This window comes from Mobula birostris, chromosome 11, assembly GCF_030028105.1.
Source record: "Mobula birostris isolate sMobBir1 chromosome 11, sMobBir1.hap1, whole genome shotgun sequence".
Taxonomy (NCBI): domain Eukaryota; kingdom Metazoa; phylum Chordata; class Chondrichthyes; order Myliobatiformes; family Myliobatidae; genus Mobula; species Mobula birostris.
In genome coordinates, this window is record NC_092380.1 from 106,666,844 (window position 1) to 106,680,691 (window position 13,848).

A 13,848-nucleotide genomic window follows, 5' to 3' on the forward strand; every position below is an offset into this window, starting at 1 on the left:
GTGTTCTCGAGTATCTCATCTGCAGTTATCCCTTAATCAACACAGTGCTGGTGTGGGATCTTGTGGTCCAGAAGCTGTTTACTGAGTTTCACACAATAATGACTCCATTTCAAAAATATTTAATCGGTTGTAAGGCTGCTTCAGTTGACCCACAGTTCTTGAAAGCACCAGAAAAACTAATTATTTAATTGTATCCATATTTGTTTGCCCAGAGGATGTGACGCTCTCAAGAGGTCTAAAATTTTTAAAGTTCAAAGAAAATTTATTATCAAAGTACATATCAATTGCCGTACACAACCCTAAGATTCATTTCTTGTGGGCAACTCAATAAATCCATAATAGAGTCAATGAAAAACCAACTTGAGTGCTCAACCAGTGTGCAAACGACAACAAACCGTGCAAATACACGTAGAAAGATATAATAATAATAATAATAAATATATAGGCACTAAATATTGAATTCTTGAAAGTGAGTCCATAGGTTGTGGGAACAGCTCAGTGATGGGGCAAGTGCAGTTATGATTATGAAGACACGCAGTCCTCTTTTATTGTCATTTAGTAATGCATGCATTAAGAAATGATACATTATTTCCTCCGGTGTGATATCACAAAACACAGGACAAACCAAGACTGAAAAAACTGACAAAACCACATAATTATAACATATAGTTACAAACAGTGTAACAATACCATAATTTGATGAACGGCACAGTAAAAAGTTCAAAGTCTCTCAAGCGTCCCACATCTCACTCAGATGGGAGAAGGAAGAAAAACTCTCCCTGCCATGCCCGACCACAATCCGACTCTGAGTCATCTGAAAACTTCGAGCTCTGATCAGCTCTCCGACGCCGAGTACTGAGCGCCATCTCTGTCCAAACGATTCAACCTCCTTCTCGGTCGCCAAAAGCAGGCAAGGCCGGGGATTTTGAGGCCTACTCTCCGAAAGATTCACAACCACACAGTAACGACAGCAGCAAACGGGCGTTTCAGAAATTTCTCCAGATGTTCCTCTGTGCTTTCGCATCCATTCTCCATCAAATCAGAATTGTCCATGGCCCCTATTTAACGGATACGATATCATTTTCACCGGAGAGCTGCACACACGCGGCATGCTGCCATCTTCTCCTCCCGCCGAAGTTACCCCACTGGGTCAAGACCCTGATGGTTGAGGAGTAATAACTGTTCCAGAACCTGGTTGGTGTGGGTCCTGAGGCCTCTGTACCTTCTTCCTGATGGCAGGAGCAAAAAGAGAGCACAGCCTGGGTGGTGGGTGTTGGGGACAGCTCGGCCTGGGTGGTGGGTGTTGGGCGGAGCTCAGCCTGGGTGGTGGGTGTTGGGGAGAGGTCGGCCTGGGTGATGGGTGGTGGGGAGAGCTCGGCCTGGGTGGTGGGTGTTGGGGACAGCACGGCCTGGGTGGTGGGTGTTGGGGAGAGCTCGGCCTGGGTGGTGGGTGTTGGGGACAGCACGGCCTGGGTGGTGGGTGTTGGGGACAGCACGGCCTGGGTGGTGGGTGTTGGGGACAACTCGGCCTGAGTGGTGGGTGTTGGGGACAGCTCGGCCTGGGTGGTGGGTGTTGGGGACAGCACGGCCTGGGTGGTGGGTGTTGGGCGGAGCTCGGCCTGGGTGGTGGGTGTTGGGCGGAGCTCGGCCTGGGTGGTGGGTGTTGGGGAGAGCTCGGCCTGGGTGGTGGGTGTTGGGGACAGCACGGCCTGGGTGGTGGGTGTTGGGGACAGCACGGCCTGGGTGGTGGGTGTTGGGGACAACTCGGCCTGAGTGGTGGGTGTTGGGGACAGCTCGGCCTGGGTGGTGGGTGTTGGGGACAGCACGGCCTGGGTGGTGGGTGTTGGGCGGAGCTCAGCCTGGGTGGTGGGTGTTGGGCGGAGCTCAGCCTGGGTGGTGGGTGTTGGGGAGAGGTCGGCCTGGGTGATGGGTGGTGGGGAGAGCTCGGCCTGGGTGGTGGGTTTTGGGGACAGCACGGCCTGGGTGGTGGGTGTTGGGGAGAGCTCGGCCTGGGTGGTGGGTGTTGGGGACAGCACGGCCTGGGTGGTGGGTGTTGGGGACAGCACGGCCTGGGTGGTGGGTGTTGGGGAGAGCTCGGCCTGGGTGGTGGGTGTTGGGGACAGCACGGCCTGGGTGGTGGGTGTTGGGGACAGCTCGGCCTGAGTGGTGGGTGTTGGGGACAGCTCGGCCTGGGTGGTGGGTGTTGGGGACAGCACGGCCTGGGTGGTGGGTGTTGGGGAGAGCACGGCCTGGGTGGTGGGTGTTGGGCGGAGCTCGGCCTGGGTGGTGGGTGTTGGGCGGAGCTCAGCCTGGGTGGTGGGTGTTGGGGAGAAGTCGGCCTGGGTGATGGGTTGTGGGGAGAGCTCGGCCTGGGTGGTGGGTGTTGGGGACAGCACGGCCTGGGTGGTGGGTGTTGGGGAGAGCTCGGCCTGGGTGGTGGGTGTTGGGGACAGCACGGCCTGGGTGGTGGGTGTTGGGGACAGCACGGCCTGGGTGGTGGGTGTTGGGGACAGCTCGGCCTGAGTGGTGGGTGTTGGGGACAGCTCGGCCTGGGTGGTGGGTGTTGGGGACAGCACGGCCTGGGTGGTGGGTGTTGGGGAGAGCACGGCCTGGGTGGTGGGTGTTGGGGACAGCACGGCCTGGGTGGTGGGGGTTGGAAAGAGCTCGGCCTGGGTGGTGGGTGTTGGGGACAGCATGGCCTGGGTGGTGGGTGTTGGGGACAGCTCGGCCTGAGTGGTGGGTGTTGGGGACAGCTCAGCCTGGGTGGTGGGTGTTGGGGAGAGGTCGGCCTGGGTGATGGGTGGTGGGGAGAGCTCGGCCTGGGTGGTGGGTGTTGGGGACAGCACGGCCTGGGTGGTGGGTGTTGGGGACAGCACGGCCTGGGTGGTGGGGGTTGGAAAGAGCTCGGCCTGGGTGGTGGGTGTTGGGGACAGCATGGCCTGGGTGGTGGGTGTTGGGGACAGCTCGGCCTGGGTGGTGGGTGTTGGGGAGAGCACGGCCTGGGTGGTGGGTGTTGGGGACAGCTCAGCCTGAGTGGTGGGTGTTGGGGACAGCTCGGCCTGGGTGGTGGGTGTTGGGGACAGCTCGGCCTGGGTGGTGAGTGTTGGGCGGAGCTCGGCCTGGGTGGTGGGTGTTGGGCGGAGCTCAGCCTGGGTGGTGGGTGTTGGGGAGAGGTCGGCCTGGGTGATGGGTGGTGGGGAGAGCTCGGCCTGGGTGGTGGCTGTTGGGGAGAGCTCGGCCTGGGTGGTGGGTGTTGGGGACAGCTCAGCCTGGGTGGTGGGTGTTGGGGACAGCTCGGCCTGGGTGGTGGGGGTCCCTGATGATGGATCCTGCTTTCCTCTCATCTTGTATTTTCCTGGATGGATTTAAAGCTCCAGAGAAAAGAGCTAACATTAAAACCAACGACACTTCAGAATGCCTAATGATATGCCAGTGAACTGAAAACGTTAACCTCTCTCTCCAAGGAAAAACTGAAACCAATGATATCTATTAATCAATAACATTGATGTTTGGGTCGAGACTTTTCATGAAGTTGATGCTGCCTGGCCTGCTGAGTTCCTCCACCATTTTGGGTATATTACACCTACAAGAACTCCCTCAAGAGAAAACCTGGATAAAACCAGAAACATTTGTTTTTTTTAATTTTGTATTTCACTTTCTTTGCTGACAGTACTAAGGAGGGAAGACAGGTTTTGATGAGGAAGGATTATTACCGCAGATATGCAGGTATGAATATTGGGTGGAACTTGGCATGTCGAGTATCAGTTGGACATATAGAGTAAAAAGGCAGAGACCTTACAAGTGTTGTTGTACAGGGAGAACTTGGGGTAGAAGTTTATAGTTTCCTGAAAATATAAACACCGGTCTTGATAGAGTAGATGTGGCGAAGATGTTTCCTATGGTGGGAGAGTTTAAGACCAGAGGACACAGCTTCAGAATAGAGAGGTGTCTTTCATGAATGGAGATAAGGAAGAATTTCTTTAGCCAGAGAGTGGTGAATCTGTGGAATTTTTTTTTTGTCACAGGCAGCTTTGGGAGCCAAGTCTAGTTATATATTCAAGGCAGACTTTGATTTGATTGGTCAGGGCATGAAGGGTTACGGGGAGAAGGCAGGAAATTGGGGCTGAGAGGAAAATTGGATCAGCTGTGATGAAGTGGCAGAGCAGACTCGATGGGCCAAATGGCCTAATTCTGCTCCTATTGCTTATGGCCCATTGAGTCTGCCCCAGCATTCCACTGTGGCTGTCCCTCTCAACCCCATTCTCCTGCATTCTCACTGTAACCCTTTGCCACCTTTATTAATCAAGAACCTATCAATCTCCACTTTAAATATACCCAACGGCTCGGGATGCACAGTGGTCTGTGGCACTGAATTTCATTCAGGATGCTCGCCTTCATAGACCAAGTCATCGAGTATAAGTATGTTGCAGCTGCAAAAAAACATTGTTCAGGCCCCACTTGGAGTGTTGTGTACAGTTCTGATAAGCACACAGGAGAGGGATATGATCGCAACTGGAAAGAGTGCAGAAGTGATTCATCCTGGAATGGAGAGCCGTAGCTTCAAGGAGGGTTTGGTGAGGGTCGGATTGCTTCAAATGGAGCGGAGGAGGCTGAGTGACGAACTTTGTAGGATTATACGGGGTCTAAATACGGTAGATTTTTACAGTCGTTTTCATAAGGCATGGAGACTGGGACTGAAGAGCACAGGTTTAAGGTCCAAAAGGAAATCTGAGTAATAAATTTTAGAACATGGAACGTACAGCACTTACAGACCTTTTTAAACCTACCTGCCATCAGTCCAACCATTCACTCCCACAGAGTTCTCCACTTGTCTGTCATCCCTGTGCCTACCTAAGAATTTCTTAAATGCCCCTAATATACTTGCCTTTACGACCACGCTGGCTGGGCATTACACACGCCCACCACTCTCTGTGTAAAAAACTTACCTTTGATATCTCCCCTCTACTTTCTTCCAACCACCCTGGTATTAGCCATTTCCGCCCTGGGGAAAAGTCTCTGGCTGCCCACCGGATCTATGCCTCTCATCATCTTGTACACCTCTATCAAGTTTTCATACAGAGTGCAGAATATTTGGAATGAGCGGCCGCAGAGGCAGAAACAATTACCATTGTTGAGTAGGAATGAAGATGGATATGGGCACATGGAATCAGCGTGATCACTTATCACAATCCACACAGACAAGGTTGGCCAAAAGGGTCCATTTTTGTTCTGTATATTTAGAGAGACACAAAAGCCTGCAGGTGCTGGAATGTGAAACAACAATCTTCTGTGCCTTTCTAATCTCCAAGGATGACAACCTGGTCGTGGTTTGGAGGATTGCGTGCCTCAGTGACCCAGAGAGCTATGCTGGCTGGACTCAGGACCTTGTGCTTTGGCTCTTGGTAGGGTCACCCATGCCAAAAAGGTCAAAGGGTAGAGATTAGACTAAGAGTGATCCACCGATCATCTAGGTTCAGGGCTAACCACTCTGACTAGTAAACTGAAACTGTTACAGAAACAGCAATGAAGAATCCTTCTACATCTGAGTGTGAAGGTATTCCCCAGTCTGCACCGGGGACTTGCAAGACTGACAGTGATGAAAACTGAGAGGAAGCTAGTGATAAATGAAGGAAACTGTGAACACTGCCAGAAATAGAGGACTTTCATTGATGCCCTAAATGCCAGCGGCATAACAGGCCAAAAAGAAGAGAGAGTGTACCTTCCTAAGATTCTATTAAAGCATTGAAACTTAACACAGGTTGAGTACCCCTTATCCAAAATGCTTGGGGCAGGAAGTGGTTCAAATTTTGGATTATGGAGTACATAATGAGATAGCTTGGGATCTTCATCATTTCCAACTCTGAATTTATGTGTTACCGGTAAACAGTCTTTGTCTTATATTTGTTCAACACACATCTGTACTTAACAGTAAAACATATTACATCTCATTAATATAATGACAATATAATGTGTGCAGGGTAACAAAAACAGCCCAGCAGCTTTGGGAGAATACCTGAATCAGCTGCTGAACAACAACAAACATCAGCAGTCTCCACCTACGCTGCCCTGTTTTGATTAAAAAGTTAAAGTATTTGTATTTCACTTTTTTAAAGGCTTTTTGTAAGGTGTTAAAACAAACAGCAATATAGACTTGTTCTGGTGTTAAATTCCTCAATAACTGAATAAGTTTCTCTGCTGCTTCGTGATCAGCAGATGGTTTATCTTTAAATTTTAAAAAAATCTTTAAAAATTTAACGCTGTGCCTTTTCCTAAATTTCTGCAACCAGCCTGCTGAATATTCAATTACCGGTACATTTAATTTTCAGTTCATCCTGATAGACCATTTGCTTGTTTCATGATCAGCATACTGCCAAAGGACATATGTTCACTCCAACACGGACAATTCCACTCGTTCAATACGCATTCGAGATCTTCATTTTTCACTTTACACAGTGTTTTTCTACTTTTCACTAACTTCTGTTTGTTACTTAAGTGAGGTCACTTCTCAGAACGGTCCCTTTGCTTGGGAACCTTCCCAGCGCCTTGTCAAATTTTCCATTTGTGATGTCATGTCAATGCTTACAAATTTCAGAGTGTGATTTTTTGGATAAGGAGAACCTATAGAACATATCTGAATGCTGGAGGAAGGAGGAAAGAGGAACGTCTGGGAATACTGTAACAATGTAACTTCATATCAGAAGTAAAAATGCAATTGTATCAAATACTTTCACTTTGTATCCAACCTATTGTAGGAACAAGCTGAACAAATGACTTCCCAAACCTGCAGAGCCCGACAAAGAGTTTCCCTGAATGTGAAACCGAAACGTTTGGTTTATCTACACGAATGGTTTGAACACCCCAACAGAGACCTCGAAGGTGCAAAATAATTGCTGGATTGTACCTTCGACTTGGAACCCAGCTCAGGGGTTACAGTTCGGAGCCGCAGCGGGCAGCTCCCTTTGGATGGAGTGTTGCCGCACCAACCCGGTCCCTTCAACAACGGATCAATTCCGGACAGAATGGAACGGCCCAAGTCCACAGCTGAGACGGTCCGTGTCGTTGTTTCCCCGCTGTGTGAACGCCGATCCTGTAAGTGCGACACTTCCGTGGCAAGCGAGAGTAGTCTCACCGCCGGAGGGAGCGTTTCCGCTGCGAACGGGGGCGGGGGGTCTCGTTTCTACCAACCTGGCAAACAGCGTGGCGCAAGGATCGCTCGTCTCCGGCGGGCAGAGTGAGAGGCGGCAGCGGGACCGAGTGAATGGGCGGAGCGACCTGGGGGACGGGGAGGAGACAGGGAGAGGGAGACGGGGAGGGGAGAAGAGGAGAGGGAGACGGAGAGAAGACAGGGAGAGGGAGACGGGGAGGAGACAGGGAGAGGAGGAGAGAAGGAGGAGAGGGAGACGGGGAGAGGAGAAGAGAAGGAGGAGAGAAGGAGAGGGAGACGGGGAGTGGTAATAATGCAGTGATCGGGGAGAGGGAGTAACAGGGCATGAGAGATAGGAATACAGATTGGTATCAGGGAGTGAGTATTGAACATCTGGAGGAGTGGGAGGGAGGAGAGGAAGGGGGAGAGAGTGGGGAGGGGGAAGAGGGGGAGGGGGAAGAGGGGGAGGGGAGGGGGAAGAGGGGGAGGGGAGGGAGAGAGGGGGGAGAGGGGCAAGAGGGAGAGGGAAGAGGGGGAGGAGAGGGAGAGGGGGGAGGGAGGGGAGAGAGGGGGAAGAGGGAGAGGGAAGAGGGGGAAGAGGGAGAGGGAAGAGGGGGAAGAGGGAGAGGGAGAGGGGGAGGAGAGGGGGAGGGGAGGAGAGGAAGAGGGGGAGGAGAGGGAGAGAGGGGGGAGTGAAGAGAGGGGGAGGGGGGAGGAGAGGGGGAGGGGGGGACGGGGGAGGAGAGGGGGAGGGGGGGGAGGAGAGGGAGAGAGGGGGAGGGGGGGAGGAGAGGGAGAGAGGGGGAGGGGGGGAGGAGAGGGAGAGAGGGGGAGGGGGGGAGGGGGGAGGGGGAGGGGGGAGGAGAGGGGGAGGGGGGAGGGGGGAGGAGAGGGGGAGGGGGGAAGAGGGGGAGGAGAGGGAGAGAGGGGAGGGGGAAGAGGGGGGAGGGGGGAAGAGGGGGGGAGGGGGAGGGGGGAAGAGGGGGAGGAGAGGGAGAGAGGGGGGAGGGGGAGGGGGGAAGAGGGGGGAGGGGGGAAGAGGGGGGAGGGGGGAAGAGGGGGGGAGGAGAGGGAGAGAGGGGGGAAGAGGGGGGAGGAGAGGGAGAGAGGGGGGAGGGGGAGGAGGGGAAGAGGGGGAGGAGAGGGAGAGAGGGGGAGGGGGGAAGAGGGGGAGGAGAGGGAGAGAGTGGGGAGAGGGGAAGGGGGGAGGGGGTAAGAGGGGGAGGGGAGAGGGGAAGGGGGAGGGGGTAAGAGGGGGAGGGGAGGGGAGGGAGAGAGTGGGGAGGGGGTAAGAGGGGGAGGGGGAGGGGAGGGAGAGAGTGGGGAGGGGGTAAGAGGGGGAGGGGGAGGGGAGGGAGAGAGTGGGGAGGGGGAAGAGGGGGAGGGGAGGGAGAGAGTGGGGAGGGGGAAGAGGGGGAGGGGAGGGAGAGTGGGGAAGGGGGAGGGGAAGGAGGGAGGGGAAGAGGGGGAGGGGAGGGAGGGGAAGAGGGGGAGGGGAGGGAGGGAGGGGAAGAGGGGGAGGGGAGGGAGGGAGGGGAAGAGGGGGAGGGGAGGGAGGGAGGGGAAGAGGGGGAGGGGAGGGGAGGGAGGGGAAGAGGGGGAGGGGAGGGAGGGGAAGAGGGGGAGGGGAGGGAGGGGAAGAGGGGGAGGGGAGGGAGAGTGGGGAAGGGGGAGGGGAGGGAGGGGAAAAGGGGGAGGGGAGGGAGGGGAAGAGGGGGAGGGGAGGGAGAGTGGGGAAGGGGGAGGGGAGGGAGGGAGGGGAAGGGGAGGGGAGGGGGAACAGGGGGAGGGGAGAGTGTGGAAGGGGAGGGGGAAGAGAGGATGGAGAAGGGTAAGGGGGAGAGAGTGGGGAGGGAAGAGAGGGAGGAGAGGGGAGAGTGGGGAAGGGGAGGGGGAAGAATGGATGGAGAGGGGGGAGGGGTGGGAGAGAGGAAAGGGGAGAAATGGGTGAGGGGAGAGGGAGGGGTGAGGGAATGAGGTGACGGGGTGAGGGAGGTGGGGAGGTGTGAGAGAGGGGGAAGGGGGAAAATGTGTGAGGGGAGGGGAGAGAGAGGGGAGGGGTGAGAGGAGAGAGGAGGGAGGGGAAAGGGGGAGTGGGGGCAAGAGGTGAGGGGGAGAGGGGAGAGCAGAGGGGGATGGAGAGACAAGTGAGGGGGGAGAGGGGAGAGAGGTGAGGGGGAGAAAGGGGTGAGGGAGAGGGGTGGTGGGGGAGAAAGGGGTGAGGGAGAGGGGTGGTGGGGCAGAAAGGGGTGAGGGTGGTGGGAGAGAGAGGGGTGAGGGGTGGGCAGGGGTGAGAGGAGGGGCGAGATGGGGTAGAATGGGGAGGGGGTGAAAGAGTGAGGGGGAGAGAAAGGATGTTGGGAAGAGTGGGGGGGTAGGGAGAGGAGGGGAGGGAGGGGAGAGGGGGAGGGGCTGAGGATGGGGGCGGGGTTGAGAAGGGGGAGAGATGTGGATGAAGTGATAGGGAGGGGGTGAGAGGGTGGGGGTTGGAGGGAGGAGAGTAGCAGAGGGTGGAGGAGGTGACGGGGAGGGGAGGAGAAGAGGTGGGGAGGGGGAGGAGAGGAGGGAGGTTGGGTGGATGAGGAGGAGGGGGCAAATGGGGAGGGGAGAGGAGAGGGAAGGGAGAGGAAGGGTTGGGGAGTGGAGAGTTGACTTGATCAGCATTTCTGATCTGTTCACAATTGCACTTAATAAAATAAAAGCAGAAAGGGTGCGTTAAATGGAGAGGAGAGGGAATAGGGAGTGGGAATAGGTTAGGGGCTAGAAAGGGAGATTGGAGGAAGATAAGGAATGGAACTTGAAGAGAATTAGAATTTGGTATTTGTTTGATTTTTGTGAGCTCAAGCCTCCCCACCATTGAGGACATCTTGAAAAGGTGGCACCCATCATTAAAGACCCTCAACATGCCCTTCTCTCATTATAACCAACATTTAACATTTCAGGACAACTTCTTCCCCTCTGCCATCAAATTTCTGAATACCTGTAGGTGATGAGCCTGTGGAGCCCGTTGCTATTTTTGCATCTCTGTCTATAGAGATACATATCGATAGGTACATGGGTAGGGATATAGATAAAGTACATCTATCTATATGGCAGCAACTCAATGCATAAAAAGCATGCAAACATGGTCAAGAGGTTCAGTTGTTGTTCAGGCCAAACATCAGAATGGGGAAGAAATGTGATCTAAAGTGACTTTGTCGGTGGAATCATTGTTGGTGCCAGATTGGGGGGGGGGGCGGGTGGCGAGGGGGTTTGAGTATCTCAGAAACTGCTAATCTCCATAAGACCATAAGATATAGGAGCAGAATTAGGCCACTCGGCCCATCGAGTCTGCGCCACCATTTTATCATGGCTGATCCAGTTCTCCTGCCTTCTCCACAATCTCTTCATGCCCTGACCAATCAAGAATCTATTAATCTCTGCCTTAAATGTACATAAAGATAGCTTCTACAGCTACCTGTGGTAAAGAATTACACAGATTTACCACCCTCTGGCTAAAGAAATTCCTCCTCATCTCCCTTCTAAAAGGACGCCCCTCTATTCTGAGGCTGTGTCCTCTGGTATTAGACTCTCCCAACACAGGAAACATCCTCTGCACATTCACTCTGAGGCCTTTCACCATTTGATAGGCTTCAATGAGGTTACTACTCATTCTCTGAATTCTAGTGAATACAGGCCCAGAGCCATCAAATGTTCTTCATGTGACAAACCATTCAATCCTGGAATCACTTTCGTGTTCCTCCTTTGAACCCTCTCCAGTTTCAGCACATCCTTTCTAAGATCAGGAGTCCAAACCTGTTCACAATATTCAAAGTGAGGCCTCACTAGTGCTTTATAAAGTTTCAACATTACATTCTTGCTTTTATATTCTAGTCCTCTTGAAATGAATGCTAACATTGCATTTGCCTTCCTCACCACAGACTCAACCTGAAAACTAACCTTTAACGAATCCTACACGACTCTCAAGTCCCTTTGCATCTCAGTTTTTTGTATTTTCTCTGCATTTAGAAAATAGTCGACCCTTTCATTTCTTCTACCAAAGTGCATAACTATACACTTCCCAACACTATTCCATCTACCATTTCTTTGCCCATTCTCCTAATCTGTCCTTCTGTAGCATCTCTGCTTCCTCAAATCTACCTGCCCCTCCACCTATCTTCGTATCATCTGAAAACATTGCAACAAAGCTATTAATTCCATCATCTAAATCATTGATATATAACGTAAAATGAATTAATCCCAACACAGACCCCTGTAGAACACCACATCACTGGCAGCCAACCAGAAAAGGCTCCCTTTATTCACACTCTTTGCCTCCTGCCAATCAGCCTCTGCTTTATCCAGGCTACAATCTTTCCTGTAATACCATGAGCTCGTAGCTTGTTAAACAGCCTCATGTCAAACTTGTCAAAGGCCTTCTGAAAATCCAAGCACACAACATCAAACGATTCTCCTTTGTCTAACCTGTTTGTTACCTCTTCAAAGAATTCTAACAGATCATGATCATAATAAATGGCGGTGCAGGCTCGAAGGGCCGAATGGCCTACTCTTGCACCTATTTTCTATGTTTCTATCTGTCAGAATTTCCCTTGAGGAAACCATGCTGACTACGGCTTATTTTATCATTCGCCTCCAATTACCCTGAAATCACATCCTTAATAATTGACTCCAATGTCTTACCAACCACTGAAGTTAGACCAACTGGCCCATAGTTTCCTTTCTTCTGCCTCCCTCCCTTCTTGAAGGGTGGAGTGACAGCTGGAATTTTCTGGTCTTCCGGATCCATTCCAGAATCTAGTGATTCTTGAAAGATCATTACTAATGCCTTCGTGATCTCTTCAGCCACCTCTTTCAGAACTCTGGGGTATACACTATCTGGTCCAGGTGACTTATTCAGTTTCCCAAGAAACTTCTGTCTAATTATGGTAACTTCACACATTTTATGCCTCCTGATACTGGGAACTTCCACCATACTAATAGTGTCTCCCAGGATTTTCATACACAACAGTCTCTAGAGTTTACAGAGAATGGTGTGAAAAGCAAAAAAAAAAATTCAGTCAGTGGCAGTTCTGTGGGCAAAAATGAAAGAGGTCAGAGGAGAATGGCCAGAATGGTTCAAGCTGACAGGAAGGTGACAGTAACTCAAATAAACCACACGTTACGACCATGGTGAGCAAAAGACTACTTGAGAACACATAACACGTCAAACCTTCCAGAGGATGGGCTACAGCAGCAGAAGTCCACATCATGTTCCATTCCTGTACCTAATAAAGTGTCCTTTTTTATTATAGTTTATGGTATCTTTTATACATTGCATTGTACCACTGCCGCTGAACAACAAATTTCATGACATGTATCAATGGTAATAAAACTGATTCTGATTTCTTGTCCTTTGACACCAGTAAATATTGTGCATTATCAATAATTTGTTTTTATGATTTTCTTACCTGGGTATTGTTTACCATTCTGTTAGTTTGGCGGTTCCCTTTCTATCTCATTGAACCTTGTCATTTACAAGTGCATCATATTTTCCTCTCGCTGTTTGTTGTACCTTTTGTGTTTTCACATTGGAATACATAAATATTACTAATCACATTTGCCTGTAATTGACCTCTAAATATTCCTCTCAATGTATCTGTCTGTTTGCCTTTTGAATGGTGTAATTGTACCTGCCTTGACCACTTCCTCTGGCAGCTCGTTCCATATACTCACCACCCCCTGTGTGGAAAAACCTGCCCCTCAGATGCCTCTTAAATCTCAAACTTGAACCAACCCATTTTCTCAATCTACCTGCAAAGTGTAATCCTGCATGACAATTGTAACATTGACTTATTACATTGCTTTTCTATCTCCCATTGTAATTTGTACCCCACATCCTGCTACTGTTGAGAGTCCTGTGCTGTATATGACTTCTATCGGGGTCTTTTTACCCTTGCAGTTTCTTAACTCTACCCACAATGATCCTACATCTTGGGATCCTGTGTCACTTCTTTCTAAGGATTTGGTTTCATTTTTTACCACCAGAGCCACCTCAGCCCCTCTGCTGCCCTTCCTACCTTTTCAATACAATGCGTATCCTTGGATGTTAAATTCCCAACTATGATCTTTATTCAGCCACATCCCAATGATGCCCACAACGTCATATCAACCAATCTGTAACTGCGCCACAAGATCACCTTCCTTATTCTGTATACTGTGTGCAATCAAATATTACACCGTCAGTCCTGTATACGTCACCCTTTTTGATTTTGTCCCCCTCTTACACTTCAACTCATCCCACTGACTGTAATTTTGTCCAATCACCTGCCTGTCCTTCCTCACAGTTTCACTACACACTGCCTCTGCTCGTATACCAGCTCTCCCACCCTCAGCCCTATCACTCTGGTTCCCATCTCCCTGCCAAATTGGTATAAACCAGGGGTTCCCAACCCTTTTTAAGCCATGGACCCCTACCATTAACCGAGGGGTCCATGGACCCCAGGTTTGAAACCCTCCCTAACTACCTCCGAGGGGGACCAATTTCTTTGCCAGTAGGTTTGCTGGAACTGTTGGGGAGAGTTTAAACTAATTTGGCAGGGGGTTGGGAACCAGGGTAATAGGGCTGAGAATGGGGCAGTTGGTATACAAGTCGATGCATTGTGTAGTGAGACCATCAGGAAGGGCAGGCACAGGATAGGGCAAAATTCAGTTCCTGCAACCACCTT

At 51.5% G+C, this 13,848-nt stretch overlaps 1 protein-coding gene across 2 annotated transcripts in view; it reads right to left on the bottom strand.

Moving 5' to 3' along the window:
* Nucleotides 1–7,375, bottom strand: part of prrg4 (proline rich Gla (G-carboxyglutamic acid) 4 (transmembrane)) — a 58,567-nt gene extending 51,192 nt beyond the window's left edge. Inside the window, exon 1 of one of the 2 annotated variants that reach the window (XM_072272805.1) lies at nucleotides 7,186–7,375. The gene's annotated coding sequence lies outside the window, so the exon portion shown is untranslated. The other variant, XM_072272804.1, reaches the window with a different exon arrangement.
* Nucleotides 7,376–13,848: the final 6,473 nt, after the last annotated feature.